Raw genomic sequence first — 13,031 nt, 5'->3', positions numbered from 1 at the left:
TAAATACAGATGAGGGCAGCTTGCGTCACTGTGGCTTTAATCTGCTAAACTTGTCATTGCCGTACAAACTAGAGCTGCCCCCTTGCTTCTAAAAGCTGGCCAAGTCTTCTTGTGGCTCAAATGACCATTGTTCTCAGCAGAAACATCCTGTTTTAGAGCCAACCTGTGGCTCGTGACAAGTTTAAAGGCACAGCACTGGCATCGTGTGGATTAGATGTCTGGGTCAACCAGGGTGAGGCAGAACGAGGAGACATGCAGCACCTGCCTATTGGACCTCACACCCCAGGCCTTTTATACTCACACAGAATAAGAGGGCTGAGGGGGCAAGTTTCATTAGACACAGGGAACCAACTTCACGCCAGTGTAATTCAATTAACTTCATGCAACACTAAGATGCAGTGACCAAGTCTTAAGCCCATCAGTGCATAATTCAGTCCTTCCTCGGAGTGGCAGAGGGGGAGCTTTGCCAGCAGTTGTATTTTCTATAGGGTAGAGAGGCCCATCAGTCCCTTATATTGGGCGCTTTAGTTGTTTTGGTAGTGGTATGACAGGCTGGAATAAAACAGCATGCTATCAAGGCTTTCACCAGGACATACCTGAACATATTCTCTAGACACACCCTAGTAAATAACGAACGTTCACCCGACACGAGTGATCAAAACACATAGCATCATGCTCTTTTGCCTCTTCTTATCTGGAACGCTTGTCTGCCTCTCCATTGTTCTCTGAACACAATCTGCAAACAGAAGGAGAAGGAGGGACTTGGCTCAAGGAATTTAGGCCTAGTCTTTAGATGGACTATTCTATATCATGGAAACATTATTTCTGCTGGAAGATTTTTACTAGCTCCTTCCACTGACCTCACCTGGAGCTGTGGGTGGCTCTCAACATCTCTCCCACCGAGAAATGAGATCTACTAAGGACCCCAAGTGGTTGGGCACAGCTATTTCCAGCCGGGAGCAAGAAGGCACTAACCTGTCAGCCAAGATTCACTATCTGCTTTCCTACGACAGGGCTTTAGTAATCACTGCTTGAATCAGAAGGCATGGACAGAACTTAGTCTGGCCTCTAGCACATTCTCAGGGTTGGATGCTGATATAGAGACAGGATTAGCTTTGGGAAGCCTTGAGGCGCTAGTGTCCCAAGTATCTCAGTGCAGAACGATGTACAGTAGATTCCCGACTTAAGTGGAGGTTGTGTTCTTGCACAACACTGCCTAAGTCAAATTTCATTGGTCAGTTTCATGTGAGTGGCAGGCAGCTGACAGCCTGGCTCTGGGCTGCCCCCTGATAACAGGAGAGGGGAAACTGCAGCTGGTCAGTTTCCCTGCTCCTGTAAGTGGCAGGGACCTGGTGCCTGGCTCCAGGATGCCTGCCATGCATGGGAGCCAGAAAATTGACCAGTGCTGCTGTGCTGGTCAGTTTCCTGGCTCCCTGGAGTGGTCTGCAGCCTGGAGCCAGGCACCAGCTCCCCACCACTCAGAGTCGCATTAACATGAGATATATGCAACTTGAGTTCATGTACCTCAGGGTTCTACTGTAAAACAGAGCCTGCTCATTAGGAACATGGTCAGGTGAGACAACACTGAGAACAAGGACAGAAGTCATGAACACTATAAATGAGGCCTGCTCCTCACACAGTCAAACTTCATTCTGTCTATAGTGAAATTTCGCTGCCTTAAATGTGGTTCCTCTCTGTCAGTCAATCTCTTGGGAACATGCCATGCATATATGTTCCAAGCCCTTTTCCTCCTAGAGCCAGTAGTGAAATGTTGTTCCTTAGTGAATAGCCCTGGCCAGCACAGTGACAACAGTACAAGACACCTAGAGAGTATGAATCAGGCTGACCATGTGCATGTGTGTAAACAGCTCCAGATGAGTCATGTGCCACAGTGAGCAACACAACACAGTGCTTAAAACCTGCAACTCAGCTGGACACACATCAGACGGTAAAGAGTCAAAGAGCCTCTCAAGGACAGCTCAAAGAAGCAAGGTACAGGAGGCCATGTGAAGACAGCACTAAGCCAAGGCAGTCACTCTTCCAACAGCACAGAGCACTTCCATCAGCCAAGTCTAGATAAGAAGAGTCCCCTATGTAACTCTGAACATGCCCCTCCAAAGATGAGCCACAGAAGCTGTTGGGAACAAGGGAAGGGAGTGGATCTTTGACAAGAAAGGATCCCTACAACACACAGACCTTCCTGATAATTGTTAAGGAACAAACCATTCTCATGCACCTTAGCGAGATGCTGTGCAAGAGACATATATCTTCGCAGGAGCAGTTGGAGCCTGGGGAAAGCCAGGGTATGAAAAGACAAACTATAGTGCCAGGCCAATGTCTGGCTGTGACATGGGAGAGGGCAGGATCTCTCTCAGGCATGGAGGAAAGGTTTTCAGTTTTGTAGCTAAACATAAAACATGCAGCTTGTCAAGAAATGAGGAGGAACTAGAGAAAGGTGGCTTGGAGAAGCCTATTCAATGTCTCTGGGACCCTCTCAATAAATGTTTGTTAAGAGAAGATATGCAGCACCACAACACAAGACTAGTAAGAGTATCACTTGTCTCCCACCCTTTGTCTGTCTGTCTTGTTGGTTTAGACCGTAAGCTCAGTGGGGCAGGTGATGTGTCTGTATAAAAAGGTCATCATCTTAAAGGCACAGAACAATCTCTGAGCAAGAGACCAGTGGAGGGCAGATGATATCTGTGACAGAATCGAAAAAGCTCCCTACTGTCATACGAATATGGTATGTTGAACAGGTTGCTGAGAAGTTTGCTGCATGAACATATAGGCCTAGTATTAGGGGTTGTAAGCAGGAAGGAAAACAAGAGCTCAGGATAAGCCATACCTTGGTAAACATTTCAGGGTTGTTAAGCCTGGCAATGAGTTCTGGAGATTCTAGCTCCTGGATCCAGACAATTTACCAACTTTGTTTGGTTGCGCAGGGCAAAAGCCCACGTGCAGACATGAACAAAAGCAGTCTAGCAACATTAAAGGGATCCCTCTCTAGGAGGGAAAAGAGCTATTTTGGGGGACAGGGCTGACTTCCAGGACCTGGTGGGGTGTCCAGAGAAGGCACGCCTGCCAAGGCTCTCATTAGGGGACAGCAAACCTTTGGGTAAGAGATCTGGCTGGGGGGTTAAAGCCCTTTCTCTGTCAATGCTTCATCCCTGCTATTGAAATAGCCTATTCTTTGGTTTAAGAAGGCTGCCTGCTCATTGCATCCTCTGATCACAGACTGCCAAAGAGAGCAATCCTAGGTGCTGCATCCAAGCAGAACTGCTAAGTAAGCATGACAGATACCTATGCAGGGCCTGGTACAGGAGTGGCCGAATACCCAGAAGAGGTGAAGACATGAGACCTGACTCTAGAGAGGGTGCGCTTAGAGACCACATGGGGTGGTACAGTCAGCCCTAGGACCATGATACCCACACCTGGCTTCTGCAGCACTCCTATGCTTTGGGGCTGGGCAATGTGAAAGACAGGAGACTGAAGCACGTGAGCTTTGTGTTGGGTTCCTCCTGCCAATGACAGTAGGTCAGACCCACAAAGGTATTTAGGTGCCCAACTCCCAGTGGTTTCAGAGGCAGTTAGGCCCATGCCCTCAAAGGTATTTAGGTGCCTATTTTATAGAGAAAAAGCTGAATCATAAGGCTCAAGAAACAAAGGTGGAGCATATTGTATTCAAGGGTTTGGGCGTGGACTGTTTCTTTGAGCAAATGATCCTCGCTAACACAGCAGCGTCTGTTAGACGCAGGTCCTATTGCCAGTGCAGAGTTTAGGAGGTACAAAGAAGTCTGTGCACAAATGTCCTCTGCTCTGAGCAGCCTGGCCAGCGAACCTGTGGGTGTTTGACATCAGCACAGATTGGCCTCTTGCTTCTCTTCTGCTCCAAGCAATTAGCCTGCAGAATGCAAACACCTGGCCCAGACTATAAAGGGCAGATGGAAACTTCACAAAAAGGCAAGACTTGGCTAACATGTCTCACATATATAGCAAATTCGTTAATTATTTAGCCATTTCATAATTCATTAATATTTTAAAAAAGACACAAGGGGCCAGCCTGAGACAAGTTCTCAGACCGCAGCCCCTGCCCTGCTAATGTAATTAACAGGTCTCCTGCTAGCAAGCTACCTATGGGGGATGCCCCACTTCCCCAAGACCGCTGTCTTGGTGCAGTTGGTGCTCTGGCCTGATTTTCCTTTAGCCACTACTTTGTGATGCTGTCTAATTAGTCTCTCAGAAAAGTTTAGAGCATGAGCTTTCGTGAGTTAACTCACTTCTTCAGATGCTGGCCAGATGCTGACCAGCATCTGAAGAAGTGAGTTAACTCACGAAAGCTCATGCTCTAAACTTTTCTGTTAGTCTATAAGGTGCCACAGGACCCTTCGTTGCTCTACAGATCCAGACTAACACGGCTACCCCTCTGATACTTAATTAGTCTCTGAGGCACATACCAGCACCCATCATCCAGAGGAAACCTTAGCAACAAGAACACTCACTCAACTGCTATAACCGAGTAAACGAATAGCAAAGGAAAGAAAGGATAAACCACCTCCTTGCTTCCTGCATTGTCCCAGCACTGACACAGTCCTCAAGAGCCTAACAGCTCAGCCAGGAGACAAGTGCAAACAGGCTAATGAAATACTGAAGTTTCAGACTCTGGCAGAATGGTGCTGGGTGTGTATCCAGACTGAGATCTCCCCTCCTAGCATTGCAGCAGTCTGTCCAAATTCAGGGCCTTTTCAACAACAGGCTATTCCCAATTTCTTCAAATTGTAAGTGCACCTAATGACAGTGTGCTCTGCTAAAGCTTATCATTTAAGGACATGCTTAAATCTCAGGGCCTAAGTTGTGCATGAGCCAGGCTGAGCAAGGGTCTAATATAACAGTTCCCATCCCAGGACCTTATCCGAGACACACAGGCTCAGCTCATCCCCTAGGAAGCAAGAAAGAATCAGTATCTGTATTTTACGAAGAAGCCATTTGAGGTTAAGCAGTTTGCAAGCTGTTGCCTACCCAGAGCCTGACAACAGGGAATGAGTGACCTCTTAGCTCACAGGAGTGCTAGGAAAATTCAAGCCAAATCCAGAAGTCAGATGAAGTTTGGTAATGTCACACTGCCCCAATCTGGGTGGGCAGTGGAGCAGGCATGATGACCAGGATCTCTCTGATAACATCAGCTGCAGGTAGTCCAGCACTGGACTAATTTTTCATCATCGCTCCTTTGAACCTTTTAATATCTTTTCCACGCCCAGCCTGCTCCCAGACATTCTTAGCAGGCTCCACAGCCACTCCCATACTCCAAACCTCACCTCCTATTACCCTGCTTGGCAGACAGCTGGTTTACAGAACACAGCTAGCAGGTGTCCCCAGAGCAATCAAACCAAATAACCACTGTGCTGTTCATCTCCAGAGCATTCCCTCCTGTACACTGTCAGGATGCAGAATGTGCAACAGTGTGGTTGCTGCAATGTAACTCACCACTCTATGTGATACTACTACATCCTAGCACTGGCTGTCATTTAGCTTATGCTGAGAGCCAGATACTAGCTTACAGCCACCATAACTTCATATGTCACATGGGTTCAAGATGTTTCAAGTATAAACAAAAGACTGTGGTGGTGGTGCTCTTTGGAAATCACACACTTTGAGGAACCTGCACCATCAAGAGCTGTAGGACCTAACAAGAAGAAGGCTTTACAAACCTCTCCATCTAGGCATCAACAACTTCATAAACTGAACACTCAGCCAATTAATCCAACAAACCTGACTCAGAACAGCAGCATTTTCAGCCAGCAAGAGCCCAGTCATAATGGCAAAACACACTGAAGCAGCATGTGCCAGACAAACATACACCAGATGTGGGGGCCTGCGTTCTATTTCTGGTTCTCCCACTGGAGTGCTGGGTGGCTTTGGTTAAGTTACCGCCCTGTTTACCCAGCTGTAAAACAGAAGGCATGATACTCACCTTCCTTTGCAAACTGCTTTGAGATCTATGGATGAAATGAAGCATATCTGTGATTGTTCTGGTTCCTCCATCCCTTGCATGGAAGCTATGGAACATGAACAAGGACGGTTATCTTATTTTAAATGCAGTTTTACAAATACTTCCACATATGTGGGAGTGGGAAAATCCAGATTCAAAATGGTCCAGAATTTTCCGACTACAGTGGTCAGAAAGCCAAGAGCCGGTTTGTACAATTGACTCCAACTGTACACTAAACACAGCAGAGATATGAAGTGCATCTGACACAGTATGATAAAAGGAGGCCTCTTTGCCATCAATCATCTTCAAGGCAGCAGCTTTGTAAAGAACTCCCAACCCCAAGTTATGAAAACAAACTTACAGTGCCAGGAAACTTTATCATGTCTCAGTTCCCTCAGATCTACTGCATTGGCAGGGGCAGTGCATTTATTAAGGCAATACCCAAGTGAGTGGACAAGCATACCAGGCTGAGGATAAGAGGTGTACACAGGAAATTGACAGTCATTATCTGCTGTCTTACACAATACTTCATTCCTGGTGATATGGATTTTTGTCACTAGAACACTTCAAGAAGGTTTTAATCAAAAGATCTGTGCTGTGCAAGGCACTACCTAAGAAATGCGCAAAGTTCATGTGTTTATGGTCACAAGAACTGAGCTTGCCTTGTAGCAGAGTTGAGATGGGTCCTGACTGCAGGGATCAGATGCAAACACCACTGAACTTTGGACAAGTTTGTATCAAGGAGAGAAGAGGGGTATGAATGCACTGGTTTGGCCCACTGAAGATACTGGCCAGTGGCAATGTTTCGGTTTACAGCTAACACATGCAAGGTTCAGAGGACTTTGAATCCAGAACATGAGTTGGGGTCAGCTCATATTCCAAGTTCAAACTAAACCCAAAACCTCAAACAAAACTGAGCTAAATGCACTTGGTTTTGCCACACCCAGATGAGCTGGATGGAAAAAGCTGACACTGCTCCAAGCTCAAGACTGGATTTGATTATCCATAATCCTCTGTCCCAGCTAGAGGACAAAGGCCTTCAATACAGTACCTGGGACTTACCATATATTATGACCAGGTTCAATTCTAGCCCAAGTTGCCAGAGTGAGCCATCCAGATCACACACTGCAAGGGAGGGGCAGATTCTATTCTCATCAAATGATTTGCCACTGAGCCTTCCCATGCAGATAAGAACCAAAAATGCCAAGAGATCCAGTTCCCTTATCAATACTCAGATTATCTGCACATTAATCCCCGGAGCTCTAACAAAGACCTGAGTTATTCTTTAGTACTCCAACTCTGAGCCAAAAGCCTGTGAAGAATTCAGTCTGAGGATGTGATTTGCCACCTAACACAGACATGGGACACAATTCATGCTACCCTCTGGATACCAAGACTGTGTGGTTGTGTTTCCTGCAGTGTCCTTTATCTGGGATTTCTCTAAAAAGTTAAGATATCTGACACACACTTCAAAGTACAGAGTTTCAAGTGTCCAGCTGGAAGCAGAGACACACATGAAGTCAAATAGTGCCCAGGGTCACCCTCTTTGCAGGAATGAACAACCATGAATAGGGAATGAGTCAAATGAGTGGCCTTCTTTCACCTCAGTGGGTCACAGCAGGCTGCAGCCCATTGGGGCACCATCTGTGGTTCGCATCTGTCCTCCTTCCCCGTGAGCATCTTACACACCAGGACACTAGAGCTCTGCACTTACCTGCTCCTCCCTGTCTCTTTCAGAGCACATGAAATTGCTTGATTTGTGCTCTGTCCCCACTCCCCTCGCTCCTTCCCAGAGCTGGAACACCACAAACCACTGATCTGCGGCATTCGAGCTCTGGAAGGGATGGAGAGGAGCAAGGAAGGTGCACACATCTGCAGATGTGTGCTCCAAAAGCGTTGAGAGGTGGGGAGCTGTAGGAAGCACAGGGCTTCAGTATCCCAGTGCATGAGAAGCGCATGGTGGGGCAACTGCAGGCGGAGTCCCAGTGGGCTGCATGCCCACCACTGCTCTTCAGCATGCCAACAGAGTCATCCTCATGCGGAGCATGACTTTCCAAGGAGAGGGGATCACATGCAAGCATCTCATCAGGATGGAGCGGCACTGGGTAAGTGGCAGGTATGTCCATACAGCTTTTCTGTTAGTATTAGCAAGGTCATTGTCCCAAAGGGCCCAAGCTAATGAGAGGCTCTTTATTAGCCAGGTTACCTGACTGACAAGCACACGATGTCAAGAACATACCATTAGCCAAACAGAAGGGTTCTTCCAGGACACACTTGGGGTTCAAGACAGAGGAGAGTTGCTGTGATGTTCCCTCTGACCCAGGATTTGCCTTATCGGGCTTACCTCTCAGACCTAGGCCCTTCGCTGCAGTGGCCAGATGTATTCATGCTACGTAAATCACTCACAAATGCATCACGCTCTGGTCCTTCTCAGTCAGATGGCAAGTGAGCAAGCTTATCGGAGGAAGGCTCAGGAGATGCCAATTAGCCTATAAATTGCCCATTAAAGAGACCCTGTGCCTGTTTTGATACACTAATTAATCCATGGGCTACTCAGGTTGTGGGAGGTTGGCAGAACCAAATTAGCATTGATCCTGCCGCAGACGAGCTTCAAGTTTCTCAGAAACAGGTGGATCCAGCACAGAATTATACAGAACAGGCCAGTCTTGTCCAGAAGTCTGCTAGCTGGGAGCACTTGTGGGTGTCTTTAGTTCACCCAGAGCCTTGTCTAAATCACAAAGTGTGTCTATTACTGACAGCAAGCCAACATGAACCAGCACTGAGTAGCTTAACTGCAAGCACAGACAAGGATGAAGCTTCCCCCCCACTTTTCAGAACCCTAAGGTTTGCGATTAGACCTCACCACACCACTTCAATGTCAGGCCTTTGATGAGACATGAGCCATTTGAGGAATGAATTACTGTACTGATTTCATCATCATCAATAACCGTGGGCTCAGCGCCTGTTGGTGTCCGATGCCTCTCTCACTATTTCCTTCCATCTTTCCCTATCCAGTGCAGAGTGGCTTAGTTTCTGGAGATGTACTGATTTGGATTGTTCCTATTCTACAACTACAAGCTTGGGACTCCATTGATGATCTTTCAAAAATGCCCCAAACCAACAGATCCATAAGTTACCCGACAACCCAGCACCAAACATTTAAACACACACACACACGTGGCTACCCACCACCCACCTTTTTAGGAGCCAGAGAGAAAAAGAAGGCTTTGCAGCATGTGCCAGTGGAGAAACCTGGGCTCTCCCAGATCAAAGTCTGCGGTGGAGGGCAGTGCAACCTATCACTCCATGCATGTAAAAGCTGCCCATCACTACAGTTTCTGGGAGCTCTTAGCAAGGCCCCACGGGCTCTACAGATCTCTCTACAATTCACTGTAGACCTGATCCTCTGGGGCCCAGGCTTGTGGTCTCAAGGTATGTCTAAGTTGCAATAAAGTCCCATAGCACACTTGCGGCTGGCCTGGACTAGCTGACTCAGTCGCAGGACTCAGACTCCGGAGCTATAAAATTGGAGCATAGATGTTCAAGATCTGACTGGAGTCCAAGCTTTCTCGCAGGGAGATTTTTATTGCAGTGTTTCCAACTCCATATCTGAGCAGCCACACTGTATCAGAAACCTGGGTTTATAACTTCTGGATTAAGGTCTCACAGCCACACGAACATATCCATACTGCACTGTGCAGACCTTCTGATTTGGGTCCGTGGCACGAGTTGCATCCACACCACAAACTGACAGGGCTTGGTCTTGAGTAACAGCAGGACTCAGGCTCTGACCCAGCCCTGCTGCAGGGTCCTAGAACCTGAGTGCTTGCTGACCTGACTGGCCACTGTGGCTGTGTCTACATGTACGAAAAACTTTGAAATGGCCATGCTAATAGCCAAATCAAAGAATACTAATGAGGTACTGAAATGAATATTCAGCACCTCATTAGCATGCCACCAGCTGCAACACTTCGAAAGTGACATGTTTCACTTGCCTGCAGCTCGCCTACACTGGAGTCCTTTTCGAAAGGACTATGCAAACATCAAAATCCCCTTATTCCTATGTTTGCAGGGTCCTTTTGAAAAGGACCCCCAGGTAGACGAGCTGCGGGTGAGCTAAACGTGGCACTTTCGAAGTCCCGTGGCTGGTGGTATGCTAATGAGGCGCTAAATACTCATTTCAGCACCTCATTAGTATTCTTCGATTTGGCCGTTAGCGTGGCCATTTCAAAGTTTTTCATAAGTGTAGACGCAGCCTGTGTGTGTGGACAGAAGCAGGCTCAGGGATGAGTCAGAACCTGGGCTTAGTATGCAGTGCAGATGTGCCCAAATGGCTTCTCTGCTATACACACCCACCTCTACAGTGTCTGAATGGCTCAGAATGCCTGGCCACGACAGCAGCCCAGGTTTGCCAACATTCAGATTATCCAAGTCAATTTTGACCAACTACTTATTTTCATGTAGTTGTTCCAAATCCTCTCATTTGCGGTCAGTTAATTTCATTAAGTTAAGCTCCATCTAAGCAGCCAGAAAATAAGCTCAACCTGATGCAATTCACCTTGCAGCATTACCAGAACATTTTCAGTAATAGTTTAATTAGGCACAGGTCTCGATCACTTGAGCACTGTGCTACGTAGATCAGCTCAGAATCTCCGCAGCCTGCTGCTCCTTAAGTCACCAACAGGGAATGTATGAGACTCCAAAAAAATCAAGCAGGAGTTCCTCTGAATCACAGAAAAATCAGCAATGCAAAAGGTGTCAGTTGAACAGCACCAGCAATGGAAACATGCGTCACTCAAAGACATGAAAGAGTTGCATAAAATACTGCTGGGGGCAGAGGATGATCGCACATGTGGATGAGGTGTTTGCACACACCAATAATTAAGATGCTCTTTGGGTCTGCAAATATCCAACTCATCTTCAACCACACTATCTGCAAGTGAGAAAACTACTCGCATTTTACATGGAATCCCAGACTCACAGGCCAGATCCACAACTACTGTAAATCATCATTACTCCCTTAAGGAGCAACAAGAGCCTATACCAGCTAAGGGCAGGCCTGGCTAAGTTTTGGAAGTCAGGACCTTAAGCTGTAATTTACATGCACCTGGCTCTGCTTCTGCCCTGCGATTTCCCTTCTATAACCTCACTGAAATGCTACATAAATGCTACCGGGAGTTACGTGGTGAGCAGCTCTGAGGACAGAGTAAAGCAGATGATCTAATATAACTAAAGACTGAATTTCTCTAATCTGGTATCCTTGGGACCTCACCAGTGCAGAACCAGAGAATGTGCAGAACCACAAGAGGTCAATATTGTCTAGCAACATCATCAACACTTCCACTACTTACTGGGCTCTTACAAGACATTTAGGGGTCAATTACAGCTAAACAGCAGCACAGAACACTGAGCTCCAGGTCTAGTGGCTGTAAACAAATTTTATGGGACCGTGGAAAACTTGTCCACACCTATGATAAATGGATATCTGGCTAAATAAAATCATGCCAGACAACAGATGTTGCCGGAACAGAGTGTGCTGGACTAGAGAGATTCCACTTGTAGATAGTTTTAAACATTCAGAGTTTGCAGTTAACACTGAAATCCCCAGATGTGGCTAGACCTTTTCACTGGAGAAGAGGCAAAATAAGCAGCTCTGGTCATCTGCTTTGGTGAGCCAGAGCCAAGAACTCTATACTTTGTGTAAAGAGAAGCTGGCAGGAGAAGGCTGGATGATGCCACTGATCAAGGGCCCAATCCTGTAAGCCATGCTCCTGGGAGAAGATCTTATTCACATAGGAAACTTCAACAAAGCCACATTAGCAAATGAGCAGGCTCTGCGCCTGAGCCTTATGAACACAGGGGGTGGGAGAGCAGGAAATCTTGTGGCACCTATAGGGGGTGGGAGGTTGTTTTCAACACATCTAGAAGTTCCCTTTTTCCTTCTTTCAGGGGCTGATCCTGGACTGTCTTCAGTTCAACAAAAGGCTCAGGCGCAAGACCCATTCAAGTTAATGTGTTAAAGTTAGCACGCTCAAGAGCTCTGCTGGATCAGTGCCAGAGTGCCCAGCTTCCTGCAGCACCAAGCCCTCCCACACCACTTTGGAATTTACTGCTGCTGACAGAGCTTTGCTTTTGTACATTTGGAACAAAGATAGGAGGCAGAATAATAAATTGCTTGGGACAATCTGCAGAGCATCCCAGTAGTTCTGAGCAGCTTCAGACTTCTCCCTCCGTCACTGAGCTCTGAAGACCATCTTTACTTGCTTTGCTCCTTTACAAACTCTCACGATCACATGGGAGGCAGAGCCAAGGGATCAAAAGTGAAACCCATCTGAAAATGAGCTACCACACTGTCGGCAGGGCTTTGAAGACATCTGTGCTATTTCACTGTGCACAGCAATATGCTTCCCCGTAACACTAACACTAGTAGCTGGGCTGCACTGTATGGTTTTTGTGTAGAAGGTACATGCTTAGATGTTCAGAGAAGCCAACAGGAAACAACTAGCCTTTTGGGAGCACCTACGGGGAAACAGACAAACAGCTAAGCAGGGTGTTTCGATTTCTAACTAAGATCTTCCTATGCACACAAGAATGATCAAGTCAGAATGAGAAGAGCCACAGTGAGACTCACCACACCTACTGCGACGATTGCAGGGGTCCTCAGCTTCCAGCACCCACAGACAGCATCCTCGTCTGTCGGACAAGGCAGCTGTTGTGTAGTCTGGGGCAACATGAGGTGCACTCCAGACAACTAGCATTACTCAGTCCTTGAATAAACATGTGGCTGCAATCACTGAACAGCTGGAGCTAAACAAAGGCCTGGATTTACAGCCATGGTGGAGCTGGACTATGGATACTAATCAGGAATCATTAAGGTCTTTTCCACACACAGCAGCTGTATTGGTTTCACTGTACTGATATAATTAAAGCAATACAAACCCCCTTCTCCCGAACTCCCACAGATAGGTGCAAGTAAAAAGCTATCACGGCACGGGTCTTGGAGCTAGTAAAAGAATCCCTGTACCCCACTAGAACAATTTTACGC

At 46.9% G+C, this 13,031-nt stretch overlaps 1 protein-coding gene across 3 annotated transcripts in view; it reads right to left on the bottom strand.

The window, feature by feature from the left end:
* RPH3AL (rabphilin 3A like (without C2 domains)) overlaps positions 1 to 12,726 on the bottom strand; it is an 80,101-nt gene extending 67,375 nt beyond the window's left edge. For 2 of the 3 annotated variants that reach the window (XM_075013835.1, XM_075013838.1), the window contains exon 1: positions 12,618 to 12,708. The gene's annotated coding sequence lies outside the window, so the exon portion shown is untranslated. Of the gene's footprint in view, positions 1 to 12,617 lie in introns of all 3 variants that reach the window. The other variant, XM_075013837.1, reaches the window with a different exon arrangement.
* Positions 12,727 to 13,031: the final 305 nt, after the last annotated feature.

The sequence above is a fragment of the Carettochelys insculpta genome, chromosome 19 (assembly GCF_033958435.1).
Source record: "Carettochelys insculpta isolate YL-2023 chromosome 19, ASM3395843v1, whole genome shotgun sequence".
NCBI lineage: Eukaryota > Metazoa > Chordata > Testudines > Carettochelyidae > Carettochelys > Carettochelys insculpta.
This window is presented reverse-complemented; position numbering and strand designations above follow the sequence as displayed.